This window comes from Scyliorhinus canicula, chromosome 6, assembly GCF_902713615.1.
Source record: "Scyliorhinus canicula chromosome 6, sScyCan1.1, whole genome shotgun sequence".
Lineage (NCBI taxonomy): Eukaryota > Metazoa > Chordata > Chondrichthyes > Carcharhiniformes > Scyliorhinidae > Scyliorhinus > Scyliorhinus canicula.
This window is the reverse complement of record NC_052151.1, coordinates 117,548,456-117,571,688: the sequence shown is the minus strand read 5'-3', so window position 1 is coordinate 117,571,688 and position 23,233 is coordinate 117,548,456. Positions and strand designations below refer to the sequence as shown.

Here is a 23,233-nt window from a genome sequence, read left to right as displayed (position 1 = left end):
GAGATTTGGAACAGGAGTAGACCATACAGCCTGCTCTACTGTTCGATAAGCCAATGGCTGAACTTCTACATCAGCCACACTTGCTCACCCTCTCCCTCAGTTTCTTTAGCTTAAGGTCTTATCCAAACACTCCACCAACGCTCCAGCACCTTCGACACTCCCTCAGGACTTGAACCCACAACCTTCTACCACAACTGACACCATTTTGGACACATGAAATCAATTGATGCAGAAAGCATCATTCTCCATCGGTTTGGACAGGATATTTTGTGCTAGTGTTGGCCTATGTGGTCATGTGTGCTCCCACTGGGACTAGATCAGTACTGGGAATGCAAGTGCAAATATGTGAAAAGAAGATGTGAAAATAGAAGTGCTAATGCACATCATGGGGACAACGGGTTGAGAAAATTTACTTCTAATTTGACAAGAACCTGCCCACAAACTATTTTCTTCAAGGATTTCCTTCCTTTTTCGTGCCATATAAAGAGAAATAATAGATGACTTATTTAAAACAACACTGTTCATAGAAACACCTGGAATATCAATAAGATCCATAGAGAAAACCCAAGATCACGATAGAAGAAGATTGGCGTGTGTATTAATGTATTGTTATTTCTGTAATGCTACGGTTGGAAACAAATTTCTTTTAAATGACCTTGCTGGTTATAATTACTACTTTAAGGTTTATGAAGATTTAAGGCTACTTAGGGATTTGGATGTCATCTAACAAGGCCGGCAAATAGTAAAGACTTGAGGGTGAGAATTTTTATTGAAGGGCAATCTAGATCGAGAACCATGGTGCTGTCCTTCCACTGGAGAACTAACCTACTTTCAAAATGCAGTCAGCTATGTGATAATGACAGCCAAACTGGCTGCAGCTCAACATGTTGATATATCAGATAGATTAAAATGTTATCTAGGGGCCTTGTATCCACCTGTTCCACAGCCAGGAAATCCACCATAAGAGGAGAACAACAATGCTTTAGGTTAAAGCTGCCCAATGGGATTACAACTATCTGTTTGGAGCCAAAGAAACAACAGCAATTTAAAATTATTCAATTGTCCCATTCTCTCTCCATAGCCTGGCATTTTCCTCCGCTTCAAATATTCATCCACTTTTCCCTTAAAATATGAACTCGTCTCTGCTTCAATCATTCCCTTCAGTAAAATATTCCACACTGCAATGTCCCTCAGCATATTTTTAAAAAATTCTCCTAAACTCTGTCCCTGTTCTTGTCATAGTGATTGTAAATTGATGAGCTCTTGTCATTAAATCCCAACCAGGGAAAATTGTGGGGCTGGATTCCCCCAACGGGAGTCTAAGGGCGCGATTCTCCGCTCGCCACGCCGGGTGGGAGAATCGCGGGAGGGCCGGGCGACTCATTTCACGCCCCACTGGCGCCCCCCGGGATTCTCCCACCCCCCGACGACCGCCGATTCTCCAACCCGGATGGGCCGAGCAGCCTGCCATTCGCGACCGTTTCACGACGGCGACAACCACACCTGGTCGCTGCCGTCGTGAACATGGGCGGCAAAGGCCCATTTGAAACTTGTGGGGGGCAGAGAGGGGAGTGAGCACCACGGCCGTGCTCGGGAGGGGACTGGCCCGACGATCGGTGCCCACCAATCGTTGGGCCGGCGTCTCAAAGCGACGCACTCTTTCCCCTCCGCCGCTCCGCAAGATCAAGTCTCTACGTCTTGCGGGCAGCGGAGGTGAAGACGGCCACCGCGCATGCGCGGGTTTGAGCCGTCAGCCGTCGTGCGTCAGCCGCGCATGCGCGGGTTGGAGCCGGCCAACCTGCGCATGCGCGGTTGACGTCACATAGGTGCCGCCCTCGCATCATTCTCGGTGCGCCGCCTTGACGCAAGCGTCAAGGCCCGGCGGCCGAGAGTTACGGAGGGCCACTCCTAGCCCCCCGGGTCGGAGTGAATACGGTGAGAGGAGCGGCCTCCGAGGCCGTCGTGAAACTCGGCCGAGTTCACGACGGCATTCCCGATTTTTCCCGGGAGCGGAAAATTCCGCAATAAGTGCCGGAGTGTTTTACTCCGGCGTCGGCGCCCGTTCCCAGACCCCTATTTTGGGGCCTCCATGGGGCTGGCAGGGGCGTGGCACGATTTGCGGGGGCAGGGCCTCGACGCGGCGTCAGAGACCCGGTTCCGTGTAAAAGGCGCAGCGCCTTGGGTCCCGGGAATGTGCAGTTGGGCAGGTGCCAACTAGCGCATGCGCAGTGGCCATCCTCCCCTAGGCTGCCCCGCACAACAATGGTGCAGGGCTATAACATTGCCAGTGGAGGATAGGAGGCCCGCCGACAGAGAGGCTGGCCCGCCGATTGGTAGGCCCTGATCGCGGGCCAGACCCCTTCGGAGCCCCCCCCTCCGGTGAAGGAGCCCCCCTCCCCCCCCCGACAGGCCGCCCCCTCCCGAGCGTTCCTGCAGCGTTCCCGCCGGCAGCGACCAGGGTGAACAGTGCCGGCGGGACTCTGTCATGTTGGAGCGGCGACTCGGCCCATTTGGGCCGGAGAATCGGCGGCCCCGCCGATTTGGTGCCGCACCAAACACGCCAGCGCAAATGACGCCGATTCTCCGCACCTCGGAGAATCACGCGCCGGCGTTGGGGTGTTGTGGCGCGGTTGCTCTGATTCTCTGGCCCGACGCAGAGCTCGGAGAATCGCCCCCTGTATTTCCCTATTCACTGTAAAAAAGGGCTATTTAATCGTCTTGGGGCAGAATTTTCCATTTCGGGACAAAGTCCAATGGTGGAGGCAAGAACTGTGAATGATTCCCGCTGCTGAGGCTGGTGTGAATTTGTGCTGAATTACACAATGCTGGTGTGATAAATAATGCATTTGGGGTTTCTCGATGTAATGCCTGGTGAGGGGGGCTGGATGGCACCATATTTAAAAGGTGCCCAGGTATCAACTTACACACCGTTGAAAGAGGAGATGGCTGACTAGTCACTGTGAGCTCCGGCCTCCAGATTCAGTGACGATTCCCTTGAAGTGCTGCTCAATGCAGTGGAGGCCAGAACGGGCATCCTCTACCCAAAGCATGGAAGGAGCAGGCCGAGCTGTCAGACTAATCCAGCATGGGGGAGGTGGGGGTTGGCTGGGGGAGTTACCAGGGTGGTCAGGGCCCAGGGCACATCTTCTCTCTTTACACAATAAATGTTGAGGCAGAACAGGAGAAAGAAAGACAAGATGGGAGGGAGCCAGCCTGACATCAAGAACCTCACTGAGTTTGAGGAACTGGCAGCTCAGTTGGCAGGGGAGGAACAAGACTGAGCCTGTGTGGGTGGAGAGGTTGGTGGGCAGCCTCCATCCAGTAAGGATCTATCCATAATGTAGTCAGATAGAATTCTAAGGGTTATGCGTTCCTCCATGTTGGAGGCAGCTTCTGCAGTCACTCGCTCTCCCCTCTTTCACTTCCAGGTGGCAGCAGGAACGTGGAAGGGAAGAGAAAGTTCTGTCCAGCAGTTCCTCCAGCCCATAGAGGACCAACACAATGTGGAAGAGGAAGAACGTGCACCTGTATAGGTGTCACAGCAGTCACCTGCACCCTCCAACAGTGCAGAAACACACACCTCGGTGGGTCCTCGATCTATATCAGGCAGACTCTCACATTCTGGTGGTTACTGCATAGACACGTATCCACCGCAGGGTTGATCAATTTCACCGGCATTCGGAGGACAGCTGGGGAAGAGGCATCTGCCATGTTCTGGTCAGATGAAAAGCTTCTGGAATTGGCCCAGCCCGAAATGCTGGGAATGCTCTGAGGGGGACCATCAAGCAAAAGTGTCGGAGACCCTCAACAAAGTTGCATGTGAGGTGGAGGAGTCCATCAGCCTGCTGGCTGATGACCTGTGCACTCATGATGGTCTCCATGGGGAAGGTGGCGAATGCCATGGAGAACTTGGTCCAGCAGAACAGCTAGTTTCTGTAAGAGATGTACACAGATCTGCACTGTGTGGCTTAGCCATGGGTGATCTTATGTTGTGGCTACACAAGGGGATGGGGCATCTCAACCTCCCTCCAGGTGCCCCTTCCCCTCAAGGAATCAGGTAGGGGATCTTGAACATCCAAAGGGAGGAGGGGCAGCTTTTAGACACTGCAGGGACCCCGACACTGGACTCTCTGAGGTGTTCTGCCCTTTAAAATCCCCCTTGCTTGTGACTCCTTCAGCTTCGTCTTCTGTGACCACAGAGGGAGAAGCTGCCCCAAACCAAAGTAAACGAGGGCCCTCCAGGCCTCAGGTCTCCAGAGGGCTGCCACCAAGGTCATCCAAAGCAACAGGACCAATTGGTCAGCAGGCGACCTCTACCCCTGCTGTGGATATCCGAGTAGCGCAAAGAAAAAGTGGTAGAGAATGGAAGATTAGGAGGTTTTGATTCCATGTGTGGTTCCATGGATGCACCCTGATTGCTAATGTAATGACATTTTGGTAAATAGAATGCTCTTGAACTTTAATGAGGCCGGATGTGGTTTATTTGTGATTTGTAGTCCTTAAGCCTGTCCACCCCCCGAGGAGGTCCTTAAGAGGGATACCTCCACCTGGGTCTATGTCCCCTGGAGTCATGCATGTGAAAAGGTATTTGCCAGGATCCTTGCGAGCCATGTGCATGAAGTCTCTCACACACGCTGATCTTTAGCCCATCACAGTCATCAATCCTAATTGTAAGAATTGTAAGAAGTTCCCCTTCAGTTGTCCAGTTGAGATGACGATCTCTGCCCACCCTTGCTGACCCAACTCCCTTGCAGCATCTCAAGATCTCTACCACAAGGCTCTGCATAGTTCCTAAACGCCATGGTTGCTGTCACCTTTGGCATTCCATCCAATACCTGTATCATAGAACACTACAGCGCAGTACGGGCCCTTCGGCCCTCGATGTTGCGCCGACCTGTGAAACCATCTGAAGCCTATCTGACCTACACTATTCCATTTTCATCCATATGTCTATCCAGTGACCACTTAAATGCCCTTAAAGTTGGCGAGTCTACTACTGTTGCAGGCAGGACGTTCCACACCCCTACTACTCTCTGAGTAAAGAAACTGCCTCTGACATCTGTCCTATATCTATCACCCCTCAATTTAAAGCTATGTCCCCTCGTGTTGGTCATCACCATCCGAGGAAAAAGACTCTCACTGTCCATCCTATCTAACCCTCTGACTATCTTATATGTCTCTATTAAGTCACCTCTCAGCCGTCTCCTCTCTAACGAAAACAACCTCAATTCCCTGAGCCTTTCCTCGTAAGATCTTCCCTCCATACCAGGCAACATCCTAGTAAATCTCCTCTGAACCCTTTCCAAAGCTTCCACATCCTTCCGATAATGTGGTGACCAGAACTGCACGCAGTACTCCAGGTGTGGCCGCACCAGAGTTATGTACAGCTGCAGCATGACCTTGTGGTTCCGAAACTCAATCCCCCTGCTTATAAAGGCTAGCACACCATATGCCTTCTTAACAGCCCTATTAACCTGGGTGGCAACTTTCAGGGATTTATGTACCTGGATGCCGAGATCTTTCTGTTCATCTACACTACCAAGAATCTTGCCATTAGCCCAGTACTCTGCATTCCTGTTACTCCTTCCAAAGTGAACCACCTCACACTTTTCCGCATTAAACTCCATCTGCCACCTCTCAGCCCAGCTCTGCAGCTTATCTATGTCCCTCTGTATTCTATAACATCCTTCAGCACTATCCACAACTCCACCGACCTTCGTGTCATCTGCAAATTTACTAACCCATCCTTCTACACCCTCTTCCAGGTCATTTATAAAAATGACAAACAGCAGTGGCCCCAAAACAGATCCTTGCGGTACACCACTAGTAACTGAACTCCAGGATGAACATTTGCCATCAACCACCACCCTCTGTCTTCTTTCAGCTAGCCAATTACTGATCCAAACCGCTAAATCACCTTCAATTCCATACTTCCTTATTTTCTGCAATAACCTACCGTGGGGAACCTTATCAAACGCCTTACTGAAATCCATATACACCACATCAACAGCTTTACCCTGATCCACCTGTTTGGTCACCTTCTCAAAAAACTCAATAAGGTTTGTGAGACATGATCTACCCTTCACAAAACCGTGTTGAGTATCGCTAATCAACTTGTTCTTTTCAAGATGATTATAAACCCTATCTCTTATAACCTTTTCTAACATTTTACCCACAACCGAAGTAAGGCTCACAGGTCTATAATTACCAGGGTTGTCTCTACTCCCCTTCTTGAACAAGGGGACAACATTTGCTATCCTCCAGTCTTCCGGCACTATTCCTCCCCTCCATGACTCTCACACTCTCCCCATAGCCATTGACCCCCCACAGGTGTAACATTTGACCTTCCCACAGTCATTCTTCAACACAAATCCTCAAGTCAAATGTCCAAATCCCCCACCTTCCCAACGAGTCCACCCCTAAGACAGTGTATCTGCCCCGCCCCCATATTCTGCTGACCCCTTGAATCTACTTTTCTCCGTATCCCATTCAACAATCCTCAACACCTCTTCTCCCGTCATTGCCGAACCGTCATCCTCTTACTCTACTGGCTCCCACTGCCCCCTTTAACCCTCACCATCACTTCCTATTGCCAGTCCCCTCAGTATGTCCCCCAGGACTCATCAGTTGACTGATGAAGACCTGACCAGAATTTCTCCCGCTGTCCAATCATTTGTACCACCATAGGATTTTACATCAGAACAGAATATACAGACCAATGTGGAGCGTACATGTAGGGAGTTACCTGGAAGAAGACACTGAACCATTTTCCTCTCTTCCACCATATAATACTCAGACCTGCACACCCCCCATGCCTGTTCACATTTGCACATTCCCCATGCCCAATCACACCTGCACAAATCGCACCATAGTTCTTCCCACTCTCCCACAGCATCTCTCTCTTTCACCAACTACCCCCTACATGTACACTCCACACTGGTCTGTATGTGTCCTGGACTGATGTGAAATCCTGCTGGTGGTGCAGATGATTGGACAGCAGGGGGAATTTCTGGCCAGGCCTTCATCTACAGCTCATGCTTTTGTGCTGGGGTATTTTAGGATGGCGACATGCCAAGACATGTGGGAGCACATGTTTCCACCGTTGTTTCATGCTGGTGGGAAACCAATCTTTCAGCTCCTGCCACATTGCCCCCCTGCCCGCTTGCCATTGAACCCACCCAGGGGGAATGGCTGGAAAATTCCACTATTAATCTGCTCTGCTCCAGCACAAATAGTTCCAGCATTTCATCTGGATCTGCATAAATATAACTTTTCATCTTTGGCAAATCTATTTTCCATATTATCGACATGGCTTTAATATTCTGTCAATAATTGGGTGAGCAAAACAATACTCTAACCGTGACCATATCAGTGTTTTCTACAAATTTATCATTACTTGGTTATTTATAGTGTCCACAAAACTGTCGGTCCTGCTTATGGCTTTACCTACCTCAATCTGTCATTCAGGGAAACAAATGAAGATGAGATTGTCTCTGACATCCCCTGGCACATCTTTGCATGGCTCTGGCATCTGAGGGAGCTAGATGGCTGGTTTGTGATGCAGAGCAAGGCTAGCAGCATGGGCTCAATTCCTGTACCCGCTGAGGTTATTCATAAAGGCCTTCTAAATCTTGCCCCTCGCTTGATATGTGGTGATCCTCAGGTTAAATCACACCAGTCAGCTCTTGCCTCAAAAGGGGAAAACAGCCTATGGTCATTTGGGATTATGGCTACTTAATCTTACCTTCCTGACATTAAAGAAAATGGCCTTATTATTCACTGTCTTCTTGAATACAGATGTTTCATTGACCACTCTCCAGCTCCATGGCACAATTAGTTTATTCAAAAAGAATTGGAAAACAATGTTCAGAGACAACCTCATGTGACTCTGCTCTTTAATGTCACTCAAGTCTGAGATAGATTTTTATTAGGTAAGGCTATTGAGGGTTGTCAACAGCAGAAAAATGGAGTTGAAGTGCAGATTGACCATAATCTAATTGAAAGGCTATGTTGCTATTTTTTCAAATAGTGCCATGTGATCTATGTCATTGGTCTGAACTACCGGAACAGGCAAATAGGGCTTTTAGTTCAATAGGAAGCATGGCACCTCCAACAGTCCATGACGTACTAGTATAGATTATGCATTCAAGAGCAAAAGTGAGGTTTGACCCTTCATTTTGTTATTAACAGACAAAAGAAAATTGGGAATCCCTGACTTGTACGTTATATTATTCCCTGAAAGAAGAATAAATACATAGAATGAAAAAATGAATCCGGCACATTTGGCTATTTCCCATGCAAATTTCTGAATGTTATAGGTGACCCATGACCTAAAACCCCTGGACAGTCCCTTCCTTCTTCCTGTTAGATTAGGAAGAGGGCCAACAGAGCGGTGTTTACAGGAATTCTCCAAGACTTCTTGAGCTGGCCTTGCCAATGTGACATACTTTAAGTAGAGAACTGAGACAAACGATAAATTAAAGTTAAAATGTTGGAGGTAAAGAAGCCTGGTTGGATTTTATAAGGTAGGAGATTTCTTTTCCTAATTACATTTTTGTTGTGAGACTGTTTTTTTGTGAATATGTTAATTTTTTAAACCACTAAAGAGGTCAATTTTGCAGTAAATTTTATGCAACCAAAAATAATACCATAATTTATATTTAATTTTAGAGAAAAAAAGAACTAACACAATAACCCCACTGGACTTACCATTTGCCAATCGGAAGGTATTTCACTCCCTTAATCTTCAGCTTGTCTGTGATGACTGGAAAAAAATATGCAGGTGTGTTCTCATTCCCCATGGAGCTCCCATGACATATACATCTTAAGTAACTCACTGCTGGCACAGCTATTTGAGGCCCCTGCCCAAGTTTAGAGTTGGATCCTGGGTGACAAGTGTTATCCTCTCAGAATGTGGTGGAAACCAGTACAATATCCCCCACAGCTCTGCAGAAAAGTGTTATTACAGTGCTCACTACTCAACAAGGCCAACCATAGAGCACCCCGTAGGATTACTCAAAACATGCTTCCGATGCCTTGAACATTCCGGCAGAGCTTTACAATACACGCCACAGAGGGTAGCCAAAATCAACACCATCTACTGTGCCTTGCACTATGCAATACTACAAAGGGGAGAGGATATGCCAATCAAGGGCATGGAGGAGCTGCTAAACTCCTCAATTGAGGAAGATGTGGAACAATATAAGGGGGAGAATATAAATATCACAGCAGCTCTCCCAGATGCCAGGGTCATGCAAAGATGTGCTGGGGCTGTCAGAGGCAATTTCATCTTCAATTATTTTGCTCATGAGTGATCCATCTACCTGACCATCATTTCCTTGCTTGCAAACCTTTGCCTGCTCCAATTATGCTCCCAGTTCTGCCTGCTTCCATCCGGAGCTACCTCACTACTCATGACCCCTATCCCTTAGACGACCAAGGGGAGCGTGGATCAATCTCACACAGGATAAATAGAGATGACCCCCCCCCCCCTCCCGAGAGAATATTAGCTTTCCACTGGCTCATGAATCAAGGAAGCTACCATGAGCCATCTCTCTGCTTCTTGCCCACATTGTCAAGGCTATAACTGCACAAACACCACATCACTTCTCACACTCATCAGTGTCCTCGGCCAATCTGTTTTGCATGTTAATTATGGAGAGACCAGCATGCTGCATGTGGCATTGCATTGAGAATATAAATCCCGCCTCACATATTACCATCTGATAAAGACTGACCTCTAACACACTGCCACATTGTAGTCTACCCAAATGAGATGTCTCTCAGTCCCCTTCATTCAGCATCGACTGTTAAACATGAAGCAGGTCAGTGTAATATGGCCTCTGAGTGAGAACATTCCAGCAAATGGATGTGCTGTACACAACATTCAAGTGAACAAAATATGAGCCTGAACTTCTGCAGAGTGACAATCAGAGTCAGATTGCTACTCTGCTCTGACTTTCCTACCAGAAAATCCAGGCGTTTCACACCCAACTCTGGCCAGGCTAGAACTATATAGTGTAGCATGCTCCTGGGACCTCCTGTCCAGGGCTGCAGAGTCAGAGGTACAGAGCCATGCCCCTTTTTTACGGCACTAATTGCCGCATAGCAGGTAAATTTAAAGGTCCAGCTACTTTCAAGCCAGAGAGAAGATAGGTTTGTAGGGTGCATGGGTATGATTTGGTAAGGGGTAATGAGGGGTCGGGTGGTCAGGTGCAGGGGTGGCTGAGGTGAGGGTGGTTGGTAGGGGGTTGCGGTTCGGGGAGTGTACAGTTGGGCGATTTCATGGGAGGGATGCATTCGTGTGTGCAGTCAGGCAGGTGCAATCAGTGGGTGAGAGGGAGTAGTCGGGGGAGTGCATTCATAGGGTCCCATATCTGTCGCGGGGTGGGGGGGGGGGGTAATTAGGGATGCCCTATGTTGGTTGAGGGGAAAGTTGAGGGGGAATAGGGAGTGGTGGGGTAGGGAGTAGTCGATGGATCCCATGAGAATTCAAAGGGGTTTGGGGGTGTTACGTGGGGAGTCAGTGGGGCAGGGGGTGAGAGAGTTCTGTGACGGTAACCCCATGAGGTTTTGGGTGTAGTCCCATTGAGGGGTATGGAGGGGTGTAGTGGGAACCGGGCAGTGTGGGGGATGTTGTGTTATTCACCCTGGGGTAACACGGACTGCAACACGATGCAGATAGACTACAAAGCATACACCAAACGTAAGCGTTGGTTCAATATGTTTTACAGAACTTCTGTAACAATGCACACAGCTGACTGTGAATTGACTCTCTACTACTCTAATTAAACTAACTCTAGCTATCTAGACCAGGCTAGCTCTGATCCACGTGTAGAAGGTGCTAACTGATATATACACCCTGACAGTCACTACAGTTGTCACCAGTGGAAAGAGGCAGAGTGATGGTGCCTCGTGTGTTTTATAGTTGGAAGCCCCCCTCTGGTGTCCCATCCTGTGATTGGTTGTGTTCTGTTCTGTATGTCGATTGGCTCACCTGGGTGTCTGTCACTGCCTGCTTTTACGTCATGATTGCATGGGTACATAGTATGACAGGGCGGGGGGGGGGGGGGGGGAGGTCAGTAGAATGGCCACACAGAAACTGGAAGTGGTTTTTATGCTTCTAACTATTACTGTAAGACGTTCGGAACCACCTGAATTCTGAGATTTATATAGCCTTTTCAGACAGTTCCCTATGGAGGGCAATAGCCATATAGTTCTTACCTAGGAACGTCCGGGGAAGCGGAGGACGGGAGCAGATAGGGGAGCAGTTGTTCCCAAGCACATCTTTGGTACACTGCCCTGGAGCTCAGAGGTTAATGGCCACTGTGATATCTATGTGCGTGAACATATCGCAGCAGTGTCTCACCACCCGTACCATCATTACACCCTCAATACTTCCCAATTTTTCTATAACGACCACTACACTTTGTTATAACCTCGACATCAGCAGCTGATCAGGAGGCAGGCTTCTGAAAATGGCTTCGTGACCACGGGATTGCATGTATGAAACGTGCCCGCCACACACACACACTTCAAATTTGCTTTTGATTTTGTGCGTTGCAGCTCACGACATGCAAGTGGAAGGGGCGCCCACTTCTTGTCTCACTGTTGAGAGCCACATTCTTCTGATTAAATTCCGGCCCAGCAATTGAGAGTTGTGGGGGTGTAGTGGGGAATGCAGGGTAGTCAAGGATCCCTCGGTGGTTCAGACCCCGGAGGATCCTTGTGGAACTCCAGAATGAGGATGGGAAGGGGAGTAATTGGTAGAAGTAGCAGGCGCATGCAGCTGTCCAACAGAGGAGTTGAAGAATCATGAGAAGGAGCATGTTAAAGATTGCAGTGGTGAGGGAAGACAAGGAAGGACAGGGCACCACAATCACAGAGAATGTAAGACATAAAGTTAGATTGATATTCTGAAGGTTTGCTTATTTTCTCTTAGGGAATATGGTTGGAAGAACTTTGCAAGATTGTTCCTTAGGTGATTAAATGGAAAATAAAATGTAAAATACATGTGCACCCTCTAGTGGCTGGAAAGCACTGATTTATAATGATGTGTGCACTCTGTTTATTGCTATGATACAATTCAGATGTATCAATATGTGTGCCCCATAGAAACTTTGCACTCCATTCCATATAGGCAATCTATCATCACAGTTTCTAAATCACAAGAAGAAATGTGGTAATAAAAGAAGAAGGCCTATGTGGGAGGTAGTGGCTGATGAATCTCCTTGGGGTTTGATTTTCAGACACTCACCATGTGGGCAGTTAAATAATTGGGCAGTCAGTACATTTTGTAATCCTATAATATTTACTGATGTTATCAAACTAATTTACCCGCGACCAATTTTATGGGACACAAACAACACTCAAATAGATATTTTGTTCAAGGATTTTTCACCTTTTTCTCCCTGTAACTAACCCGGCCTATTGGTTTCACCGCCACGAGGAAGAGAGGATTATTTGATGGCGCTGTGGCATTTAAAATGCTGCAGCTGATTAGCGACAGGTTACAACAGAATTAGGTGGGAGCACCATTAGGGTGGGGATGGAGGTGGAACAATAGAAGGGCTGCCACATGTAGTGATACTTGGAGATCCTTGTAGCAGCCATTAGGGAAAGGGGAGATGAGCTGAGGATTATGCACAGGGAGCCAAACAAGTTGATCGTCCAGGTTTATAGAGAAAGGGAGCAATTTTTTTCATTACCACCTGCTCTATTTTTAAAAAATGTGGTAGCAGGACCAAAATTGCATGGAGAATTGATTCACTTCAGCAGTCGGTGCTCTCTCCAAGTCATGTCATGTTGCAGCTGTATAGAACCTTGGTTAGGCCACACTTGGGGTATAGTGTTCAATTCTGGTGGCCACACTACCAGAAGGATGTGGAGGCTTTAGAGAGGGCGCAGTAGAGATTTACCAGGATGTTGCCTGGTATGGAGGGCATTAGCTATGAGGAGCGGTTGAATAAACTCGGTTTGTTCTCACTGAAACGACGGAGGTTGAGGGGCGACCTGATAGAGGTCTACAAAATTATGAGGGGTATAGACAGAGTGGATAGTAAGAGGCTTTTCCCCAGGGTAGAGGGGTCAATTACTAGGGGGCATAGGTTTAAGGTGCAAGGGGCAAGGTTTAGAGTAGATGTACAAGGCAAGTTTTTTACACAGAGGATAGTGGGTGCCTGGAACTCGCTGCCGGAGGAGGTGGTGGAAGCAGGGACAATAGTGACTTTTAAGGGGCATCTTGACAAATACATGAATAGGATGGGAATAGAGGGATACGGACCTAGGAAGTGTAGAAGATTGTAGTTTAGTCGGGCAACATGGTCAGCAGGGGCTTGGAGGGCCGAAGGGCCTGTTCCAGTGCTGTGTTTTTCTTTGTTCTTTGTTCTTTTAGACAGGACTTTCATAATACATGGAAATCTGAGTCAAACAGTATAGGCATGTTCCCAACACTAATTATTCTGCTGCCGACAAAACATGAGTGGAAGGTAATTAGGAGGCAACCATTTCCAAACATTTTTGAAAGGAAATACATAGCTGCAGTCAGGAAAAGATATATGCAGGTTAAACACTCATTTTCGCTGAATGGCTTGTGTGTTTTGAACCTTAAAGGCTTCTTATATTAAATCACCTTGTTCTTGTAGGAATTGAACATACATTCCCTGTCATTATAAACTGCTACTGTCTTCCACTCTTCCTCTTTAAAGTGCAAACCAATCAATCTCAGCCACCCCATCAGATTTCCCACCCACACAATTGGAAAATTGTTGAGAAGGAGGAGCTCACCAATTCAATATTAAGGGGACTTTCATCGTGGAAGTTGGATCACGCCTGCTACAGATTGCATTGGGAGAGCAGAGGAGACACCTGACTCACAGCTGCTCAGATGTCCAAATTGGAAAGCTTCCTGAATGAGTTTCTTCTCGGCCTTTTGGCTAAGATCAAGCGCAAGATCAAGTATGAGATCAGGTGTAATTCCTGTTCTTGTCAGCTTGGATCTAGTATGTCTCTTTTGTGAATTGGATTCAATTTGAATTGGATTCAATTTGAATTTGAATTGTTCTTTTGGAACAAGCAAAGATATGTGTTAAGGGCTTGCCCTGTCCACTCTGCGTATTGCCTTTGTGATCTTCACCATCCCAAGTTGCATTACAATGCAAGAGGTTTAATGACATAATTTCACACAATCGGCCAAGTCCTTCTGTTCCCCACGCGCATCCTAATGAAATGATAGAAATACGCCTCACCTCCATATCTCTCCTGCCTTCTGAGTTTCATTGCCTGGGTGATTTTTTTAAAAATGGCCTATTCAACGGGAACCTCTGGAACCAATGAATGCACCTCTTTAATTCCAAATCACTGTTAGCACTAATATGTTCTGCCACAATTAATTTTGCCAAGGTGCTTAAATGTAGCCTGTTGGTGCATGTCGGCTAATAATGGTCGGTCCTTCAGACTGATCGGTGATAAGAAGTATTCTTCTTTTCTTTTACTTTGTATTCTCTCATTATAAAGGAAAGCTAATACAACACCAAAGATTCTACCAGAGGAGGAACATCAATCTTGTGAATGTTTAAGTCCACACAAAGAGGAAGCTTTGCAGCTCTTAGCAGAACAAACAGAAGAGACTGTTAGAAGATGGGATGAAGGTGAGGTGCTAAGGTTAGGTTGGCAAAGGGAGCACAGGTTGCTTCAGCTTTATGTGGGTTGTCAAAGTATAACAGTGCACATGCATTATTTTAAGAGACACTTAAGTGTTTGCACATTTGGAAGGTATGAGACTAAATAGTGTAGGACAGCAAAGTGATCTGGTATTACAGACATATAAATCATGAAAAGCATCAACACAAGTTGATAAACACACAAAAAATATAAACAAATAATTGGGGTTCTTTCTAGAGGAATGGCTTTTAAAAGCAGAGAGGTAATGTTAAAGTTATTTGAAACCTTGGTTGGCTACACTTATCCATACTGAAGTACTAAATAAAGTTCAAAGAATATTACTAGAATTTGGAAGGGAAAGTTGGAGCTGGCTAGAATTTTCTTCTCTGGAAAAGTGAAGACTAAGATGAGTTTTGATAGAGATCTTAAAACTATGAAAGAGCCCTTAGACTGGATGCGGAGAAACCATTTCCACTGAGAGTCTGCCACCTGATCAAAACTTAGGAAAATTTCTTTGCATAGACTGTGACGGCGCTGTTGAATGGAGAGGTTGAAACTGCTAAAATTGATGAATTTAAGAAGAGTAATGTAGAATTAAGAGACATTGTAATAGAGGGATATAAGGGCAGGGTGGAAATAGGTATTGAAAGTGAAAGGAGACTAAATGGAATATTAACACCAACATAGACCAGTTGTGCTAATTGTCTATTTCTTTGCTGTAAATGCGATGTAAATTTTTGAAAAGATATCGGAGGGAAATAGTAATAGAAAAATAAAGCATTGGTCAGTAACGAGCCTGAGCAACTGGAGTGAAGGGTGAAAGTGATGCCTTTTCATGGAGTTTGGGAAAACGAATATGTTCAGTGAGGAGCTTGGGGAACAAATCAGTCAATACTTCCACCATGGTATCTGTATGAATTTGAATTCAATTAATAAAGTTTGATATTGAAAGCTAGTCTCAGTAATGGTGACCATGAAACTATCAAATATATGAAACAGAAGCAGAAATATGCCCTTGAGTCTGCCCCACTATTAAGTAAAATCATGGCTGATCTGTCCGAGTTATTAATTTCACATTTCCATCTACCCCCATAACCTTTGATTTCTTTGCCTAACAAGAATCTATCTACCTCTGTCTTAAAAAATATTCAGTGACTCTGTCCCCACCACCTTCAGCGAGTTTCAAAGTTGCACAACTGTATGAGAGAAAAAAATTCTCCTAATCTCTGTCCGAAAGGGCGACCCCTAGTTTTAAAACAGTGCCCCTAGCCCTGGACCCACAAGTGGGAACATCCTTTCCATGCCCACCTTGTTGAGAACATTCAGCATCTTATATACTTCAATCAAGTCACCCCTCGTCTTCTGAACTCCAGTGGAAACAAACCCAGTCTCATAGAGTCAGAGCCTTACAGCACGGAAAGATGCCCTTCGGCACATCATGTCCACACCGATCATCAAGAACCTATCTATTCTAATCTAAGTTTCCAGCACTAGGTCTGTAGCCTTCTGTGCAATGGTATTTCATGTGCTCATCTAAATACTTCTTAAAAGATGTGAGAGTTCCCGCCTCTATCACCCTTTCAGGCAGTGAGTTCCAGGTTCCTGCAGTGACCAGGTTGGACGGCGCCAATGGGACTCTGCTTTTTCCGCGTAGCAGCTCGGCCTATCCGGGCCTGAGAATCGGTGGCCCTGCCGCGTACAGCGGCCCGTGACCGGCGCCGCGTCAAACGCACCGGTGCAAATGGCACCGATTCTCCTCGGAGAATCACGCTCCAGCGTCGGGGCGGTGTGGCGCGATTGCGGCGATTCTCCGGCCTGGAGCAGGGCTCGGAGAATCGCAACCCACATCTCCAGCCCCAGTCTGTATTTGCAATATTTCCCTGGACTCGGCCAGGTATTTTTACGCCTCCCCACATTGAGCAATGTCTGCAGTTAGGCTTCTAGATCAATAATCTGATCCGGAATTCCTCTAGCTCCTTACACTTTTCGCCGTGCGTTTGTCCTGGATCGCCTAGACGTCCAGAAGCTCCCATGTTCCACAGATGCAACTTAATACATGTACAGCCACTTTTAAAATATTATTTACTGAATTTAATTGCTTTCTTAATTAACTTAGAATAATTCCTACATTTGCTACAATTTACTATGCTTATTACAGGCGAGTACCAACTACAGCTAAAAATTATACCTTTCTTAATTATACAGGTGTGTGTTTTGGGTATTTATTTTAATTATTTTATTTCAAAGTTTTAGTTATTTGTATTCATTTATGTTTACTTATGTTTACTTGTTTGAAAAAATATATATTTTAATTAATAAAACTGTACTACTCCCAATAAGGTTTGCACCGCTATTAGAAAAACATTAGCATGAAGAAAATTTTCAGTTACCAATAAATTGTTCGAGCATTGAAAAGATAAATGAGCCAAATTGATAAAATATTCACCTAACAATCACGTAGCTTGTTCCTTATGACATCACAGTTGATCTTATCTGAACCTGGTCAGTATACTGACACCAAACAGCAGCAGCAGTGACATTGACAACTCTTTTTGTACTTCTGGCTCCTCTTGCGCTCTTTTTACACTCCTGGCTCCTCTCGCACTCTTTTTGCACTCCTGGTTCCTCTCGCACACTTTTTGCATTTCTGGCTCCTCTCACACTCTTTTAACACACCTCTTGGCTCCTCTCGCACTCTTTTTGCACTCCTGGTTCCTCTCGCACTCTTTTGCATTCCTGGCTCCTCTCGCACTCTTTTTGCACTCCTGGTTCCTCTCGCACACTTTTTGCACTCCTGGTTCCTCTCGCACTCTTTTTGCATTCCTGGCTCCTCTCGCACTCTTTTTGCACTCCTGGTTCCTCTCGCACTCTTTTTGCATTCCTGGCTCCTCTCGCACTCTTTTTGCACTCCTGGTTCCTCTCGCACTCTTTTTGCATTCCTGGCTCCTCTCGCACTCTTTTTGCACTCCTGGCTCCTCTCGCACTCTTTTTGTACTTCTGGCTCCTCTTGCGCTCTTTTTACACTCCTGGCTCCTCTCGCACTCTTTTTGCACTCCTGGTTCCTCTCGCACACTTTTTGCATTTCTGGCTCCTCTCACACTCTTTTTACACTCCTGGCTCCTCTCGCACTCTTTTTGCACTCCTGGTTCCTCTCGCACTCTTTTTGCATTCCTGGCTCCTCTCGCACTCTTTTTGCACTCCTGGTTCCTCTCGCACACCTTTTGCACTCCTGGTTCCTCTCGCACTCTTTTTGCATTCCTGGCTCCTCTCGCACTCTTTTTGCACTCCTGGTTCCTCTCGCACTCTTTTTGCATTCCTGGCTCCTCTCGCACTCTTTTTGCACTCCTGGTTCCTCTCGCACTCTTTTTGCATTCCTGGCTCCTCTCGCACTCTTTTTGCACTCCTGGCTCCTCTCGCACACTTTTTGCATTTCTGGCTCCTCTCGCACTCTTTTTGCATTCCTGGCTCCTCTCGCACTCTTTTTGCACTCCTGGCTCCTCTCGCACTCTTTTTACACTCCTAGCTCTGCTCGCACTCTTTTTGAACCCCTGGTTCTTCCCACGCTCTTTGTGAGCTCCAGGTTTTTCTCACACTCCCTTTGTATCCTGGCTCCTTTTGCACTCTTTTGTGCCCGTGACTCCTCTCGCGCTCTTTTTGTACTCTTGGCTCCTCTCGCACTCAGAATTTACAGTGCAGAAGGAGGCCATTTTGCCCATCGAGTCTGCACTGGCCCTTGGAAAGAGCACCCTACCCAAGCCCACACCTCCACCATATCCCCGTAGCCCAGTAACTCCAACCAACATTTTTGGACACTAAGGGCAATTTAGCATGGCCATTCCACCTAACCTGCACATCTTTGGACTGTGGGAGGAAACCGGAGCACCCGGAGGAAACCCACGCAGACACGGGGAGAACGTGCAGACTACACACAGACAGTGACCCAATCCAGGAATCAAACCTGGGACCCTAGAGCTGTGAAGCAACTGTGCTAACCACTCTACTACCATGCCGCCACTCTTTTTGCACTCCTGGCTCCTCTCACACTCTTTTTATACTTGTGACTCCACTCACACTTTTTTTTGAACCCCTGGTTCTTCCCACGCTCTTTGTGAGTTCCTGGTTTTTCTCACACTCTCTTTGCATCCTGGCTCCTTTTGCACTCTTTTGTGCCCGTGACTCCTGTTGCGCTCTTTTTGCACTCCTGGTTCCTCTCAGGCTCTTTTTGCACTCCTGGTTCCTCTCACGTTGTAAAAACCCATCTACTTCACTAGTATTCTCTACGGAAGGAAATCGTAGAATCATAGAATCATAGAATTTACTGTGCAGAAGGAGGCCATTCAGCCCATCGAGTCTGGACCAGCCCATGGAAAGAGCACCCTACCTAAGCCCATACCTCCACCCTATCCCCACACATGTACCCTATCCCTGTAATCCCACCTAACGTTTTTGGACACTAAGGGCAATTTAGCATGGCCAATCCACCTAACTTGCACGTCTCTGGACTGTGGGAAGAAACCGGAGCAACCAGAGGAAACCCACGCACACACAGGGAGAACATGCATACTCCGCACAGAGAGTGACCCAAGCCGGGAATTGAACCTGGGACCCTGGAGTTGTGAAGCAACTGTGTTAACCTCTATAGTACCATGCTGCTATCTTTACCTGGCCTCGGCGACATGTAACTCCAGGCCCTCTGAAATGGCCTAATAAGCTGCTCAGTTCATGGCCAAATAGGGATGAGGGAATAAACGTACACCTAGCCAGCGATGCTCACATCCTGTGTAAGAATATTTTTTAAAGTTACATGTATATCCGGAATGTTCTTTCATGTGCCCACTTTGATATGCATAAATAAAGCAGTGTCGTAATTTTCTTTTACCATGCGGAATACAAGAAGATAATACACACTATAATGAAAGCAATACCATCGTCACATTGGCATAATATGGCCAGCAACAGAGAATATAAGATATCGAATCTGTCACTTCAAAATAGCCTTATGTACAGATTCAGGTTAATGTGAGGGTGGGAGAGCAGGAGACAGAAAATCTCATTATGTCATGTCATAAAGGATATAAATGGAAAAAAAGGAAGCTGTAAAAAGTATGCTCTTTTATCTAGCAAACTAAACCCACAGCATTACCTTAATGCTAAGCTACATGATCCCTGCAGTTCAGCATCCTGTCTCTTACAGCATTCTGGCATGTTTGCTCCTCAGGAGACATGCAGATCAATTGCTGCCAGGCACCATTTGTATTGAAATCTCTGGTGTTAATCGGTTCTGATTTCCAGCACCACAGCATTTGCATTCTAGCTCAATAGTGCTGAGAATATTTCCTGTCTATCAGTTCTCTCTGAGGAAAGCATTGAGGGGAGAGAGAGTGTGCTGATCCCTGGCCCTGATTGACATGAGGATAGAAAACCATTGCTAGTCCAAGAGATGTCAAAAGGCTGTTTTGGGTACATGCTCAACTCACCGAAACTTTTGCAATGCAACATATATGTTGTTGGAGTAACTTAATCATTTCACTGATGTTCATGAATATCAGAAAATTTATTTCAGAATCTTAAGGAAAAATGTTTGTGATCAGAGGATTCTGCCTCAATGACTTCCGGTGGCGGCAATCCGGAGCTAAGCCGCACGTTCGGCAGCTCCCGCTATCGTAGGACTTTTGGGCACTGTTAAGGGCCCCAAACGGCGCTGGTTCAACGATTCCCGGTGTGTGAAGGTGTTTGGAGTAATATCCCCCGGGATTTATGGTGCGGACTCGGAGTGGGGCGAGGATAAAAACGGCAGCAGCTCCCCTGGAAAAGCGGGGGAAGGTGGACAAAATGGTGGCCGGTGTAGCCCCCGAGGAGTGGAGGCAGTGGGCGCAGGAGCAGCAGGCGGCCTTTCTGCGCTACTTTACGGAGCTGAAAGTGGAGTTGCTGGACTCTTTGAAAGTTACTACAAGTAAGCTGCTGGAGACCCAGACAACCCAGGGTGCAGAGATCAGTGAGTTCAGCAGCAGGCCTCTGAGCGCGAGGATGAAGTCTCGGCCCTCATGGGGAAGGTGGAGATGCACGAGGCGCTCCACAAAAAGTGGCAAGATCGTTTTGAGGAGATGGAGTTTCGGTCGAGGAGTAAGAACTTGTGGATCCTAGGCCTTGCGGAGGGGCTAGAGGGGTCGTACCTGTCGGCTTATGTGGCCGTGATGCTGAACTCGCTGGTGGGGGCAGGATTTTTCCATCTGCCCCTGGAGCTGGAGGGGGCCAACAAAGTACTGGCCAGAAGGCCTAAGGCGAATGAACCCCCGCGGGCGGTGCTGGTGCGGTTCCATCGGTTCAGTGTGATGTACCATCGATTGTACGCGAGGCGAGTGATTTACCAAAGTCTGGCTTTAATTGACTAGAACACAGCTCTGCGATCGTCTACAGTGGAAAGGGACGATCGTCAGGCGTCTGAGCATTTATACCTCGTTAATAGAGGCGTGGTTAACTCAGCCTCTCGGCCAATCGGTCGAGAGGCACATGACCGACCAGGGCCAATGGTAAGCCGACATTCTGGCCCAATGGCAGACGAGTATGCAGATCATATCACCATACAGTGACCGGGAGTGTGTGCTGCGATGGGCCAAAAAGGTGAGAAGCGGCAAGTGGGAGAATTCGGTAGTGCGCATCTATCAGGACTGGAGTGCGGAGGTGGCTAAGCGGAGGGCCGGGTTCAACCAGACGAAGGCAGTGCTCCACAGCAGGCAGGTGAAATTCGGCATGCTGCCGCCTGCGCGCTTGTGGGTCACCTACAAGGACCGGCATCACTATTTTGAGTCCCCGGAGGAGGCATGGGCCTTTTGCAGGCTGAAAAGTTGGACTCGAACTAGGGATTGGGGACTGTGGGGGGTTTTTTGTATCACTGTTTATGCTGTTGCTGGCTATTCTGTTTTTTTTTTTCTGCTACCGGATGGTGTTGGTTATGGTTTTGTGTTTTAAGGGGGGTGTTGGGGGTCTGTATTTTTTTGTACGGGGTTGGTGGATGGGTTGGGACTGCTATTTGGGAGCTGTGTTGGGGGGGTGGGGTGGGGCAGTGTGAAAGTGCGGGCTTTCCTCACGTTTCCCGTGCTGCGGGACGAGGGGGGTGGAGCTGGAGGCAAGGGGCGTGGATATCAGTTCCGTTTTCCCGTGCTGGAGCGGTGCCAAGGAGCTGCTGCAGGGTGGGGGTGACCCCATATCGGGAGGGGTCGGAGCTAGGGCGGGAGCTGCCGGGGTCAGCTGGCTCACGGGAGTACTATGGAGGGAGTGTCGCGGCTAGGAGGGGTCCTAGCCTGGGGGGGGGAGGAGGGGGACTACCGGGTTGCTGCTGGAATGGCCAGGGAGGAGCTGGTGCGGATCGGGGGGGTCGGGGCGAGGTTCTATCGCCATGGGAAACGGGGCGAGTGGGGGGTGCTGGCCAGGGGCGAGCAGTCGATGGACTATGGCTAGTCGGCGGGGGAGGGGGGGGGGGGGGCGTGGTGCCCCCTGATCCGGTTGATCACGTGGAACGTGAGGGGGTTGAATGGGTCAGTTAAGCGGGCCCGGGTGTTTTCGCATCTGAAGGGGCTGAAGGCAGACGTGGCCATGCTTCAGGAGACTCACCTGAAGGTGGCGGACCAGGTTCATCTGAGGAAAGGGTGGGTGGGGCAAGTTTTCCATTCAGCGCTCGACGCGAAGAACCGGGGGGTGGCGATCCTGGTGGGGAAGAGGGTGGCGTTTGAGGCGTCTGAGGTGGTGGCTGATAGTGGCGGCAGATATGTGACGGTGAGCGGTAAGCTGCAGGGGGAGAGGGTGGTGTTGGTAAATGTATATGCCCCAAATTGGGATGATGCTGGTTTCATGAGGCGTATGTTGGGCCGCATTCCTGACCTGGAGGTGGGGGGCCTGATCATGGGGGGGGCCACTTCAATACGGTGCTGGATCCCCCACTGGATTGTTCTAGTTCTAGGACGGGCAGGAGGCCGGTGGCGGCAAAGGTGTTGAGGGGGTTTATGGACCAGATGGGAGGGGTAGATCTCTGGAGGTTTGGGAGGCCGAGGGCTCGGAAGTACTCTTTTTTTCTCCCGCGTGCACAGGGTTTATTCCCGTATTGATTTTTTTGTCCTGAGTTGGGGGCTGGCCCCGAGGGTGGAGGATGCCGAATATTCGGCTATAGCGATTTCGGACCATGCTCTGCATTGGGTGGATCCGGAGATGGGGGAGGTGCGGGACCAGCGCCTGCTTTGGCGTTTGGACGTGGGGTTGTTGGCTGATGAGGAGATGTGTAGGAGGGTCCGGGGATGTATTGAGAGGTACCTCGAGGCCAATGATACTGGGGAGGTCCGGGTGGGGATGGTGTGGGAGGCTCTAAAGGCAGTGATTAGGGGGGAGCTGATTTCCATCCGAGCCCATAGGGAGAGGGGGAAGAGGAGGGAGAGGGAGAGACTGGTGGGGGAGCTGCTGAGGAGGGATTGTTGGGGGAGCGGCGTAGCCTGCAGGCTAAGTTTGATTTACTGACCACCAGAAAGGTGGAGAGCTTTTTGAACAGGCTGCGATTTCCAAGGGTGCAGGAGGAGCAGGTGGA

General features: G+C 48.1%; 1 pseudogene; it reads left to right on the top strand.

The window, feature by feature from the left end:
- Nucleotides 1–13,914: 13,914 nt before the first annotated feature.
- Nucleotides 13,915–14,157, top strand: LOC119968124 (annotated as a pseudogene).
- The last annotated feature ends 9,076 nt before the right edge of the window (nt 14,158–23,233 follow it).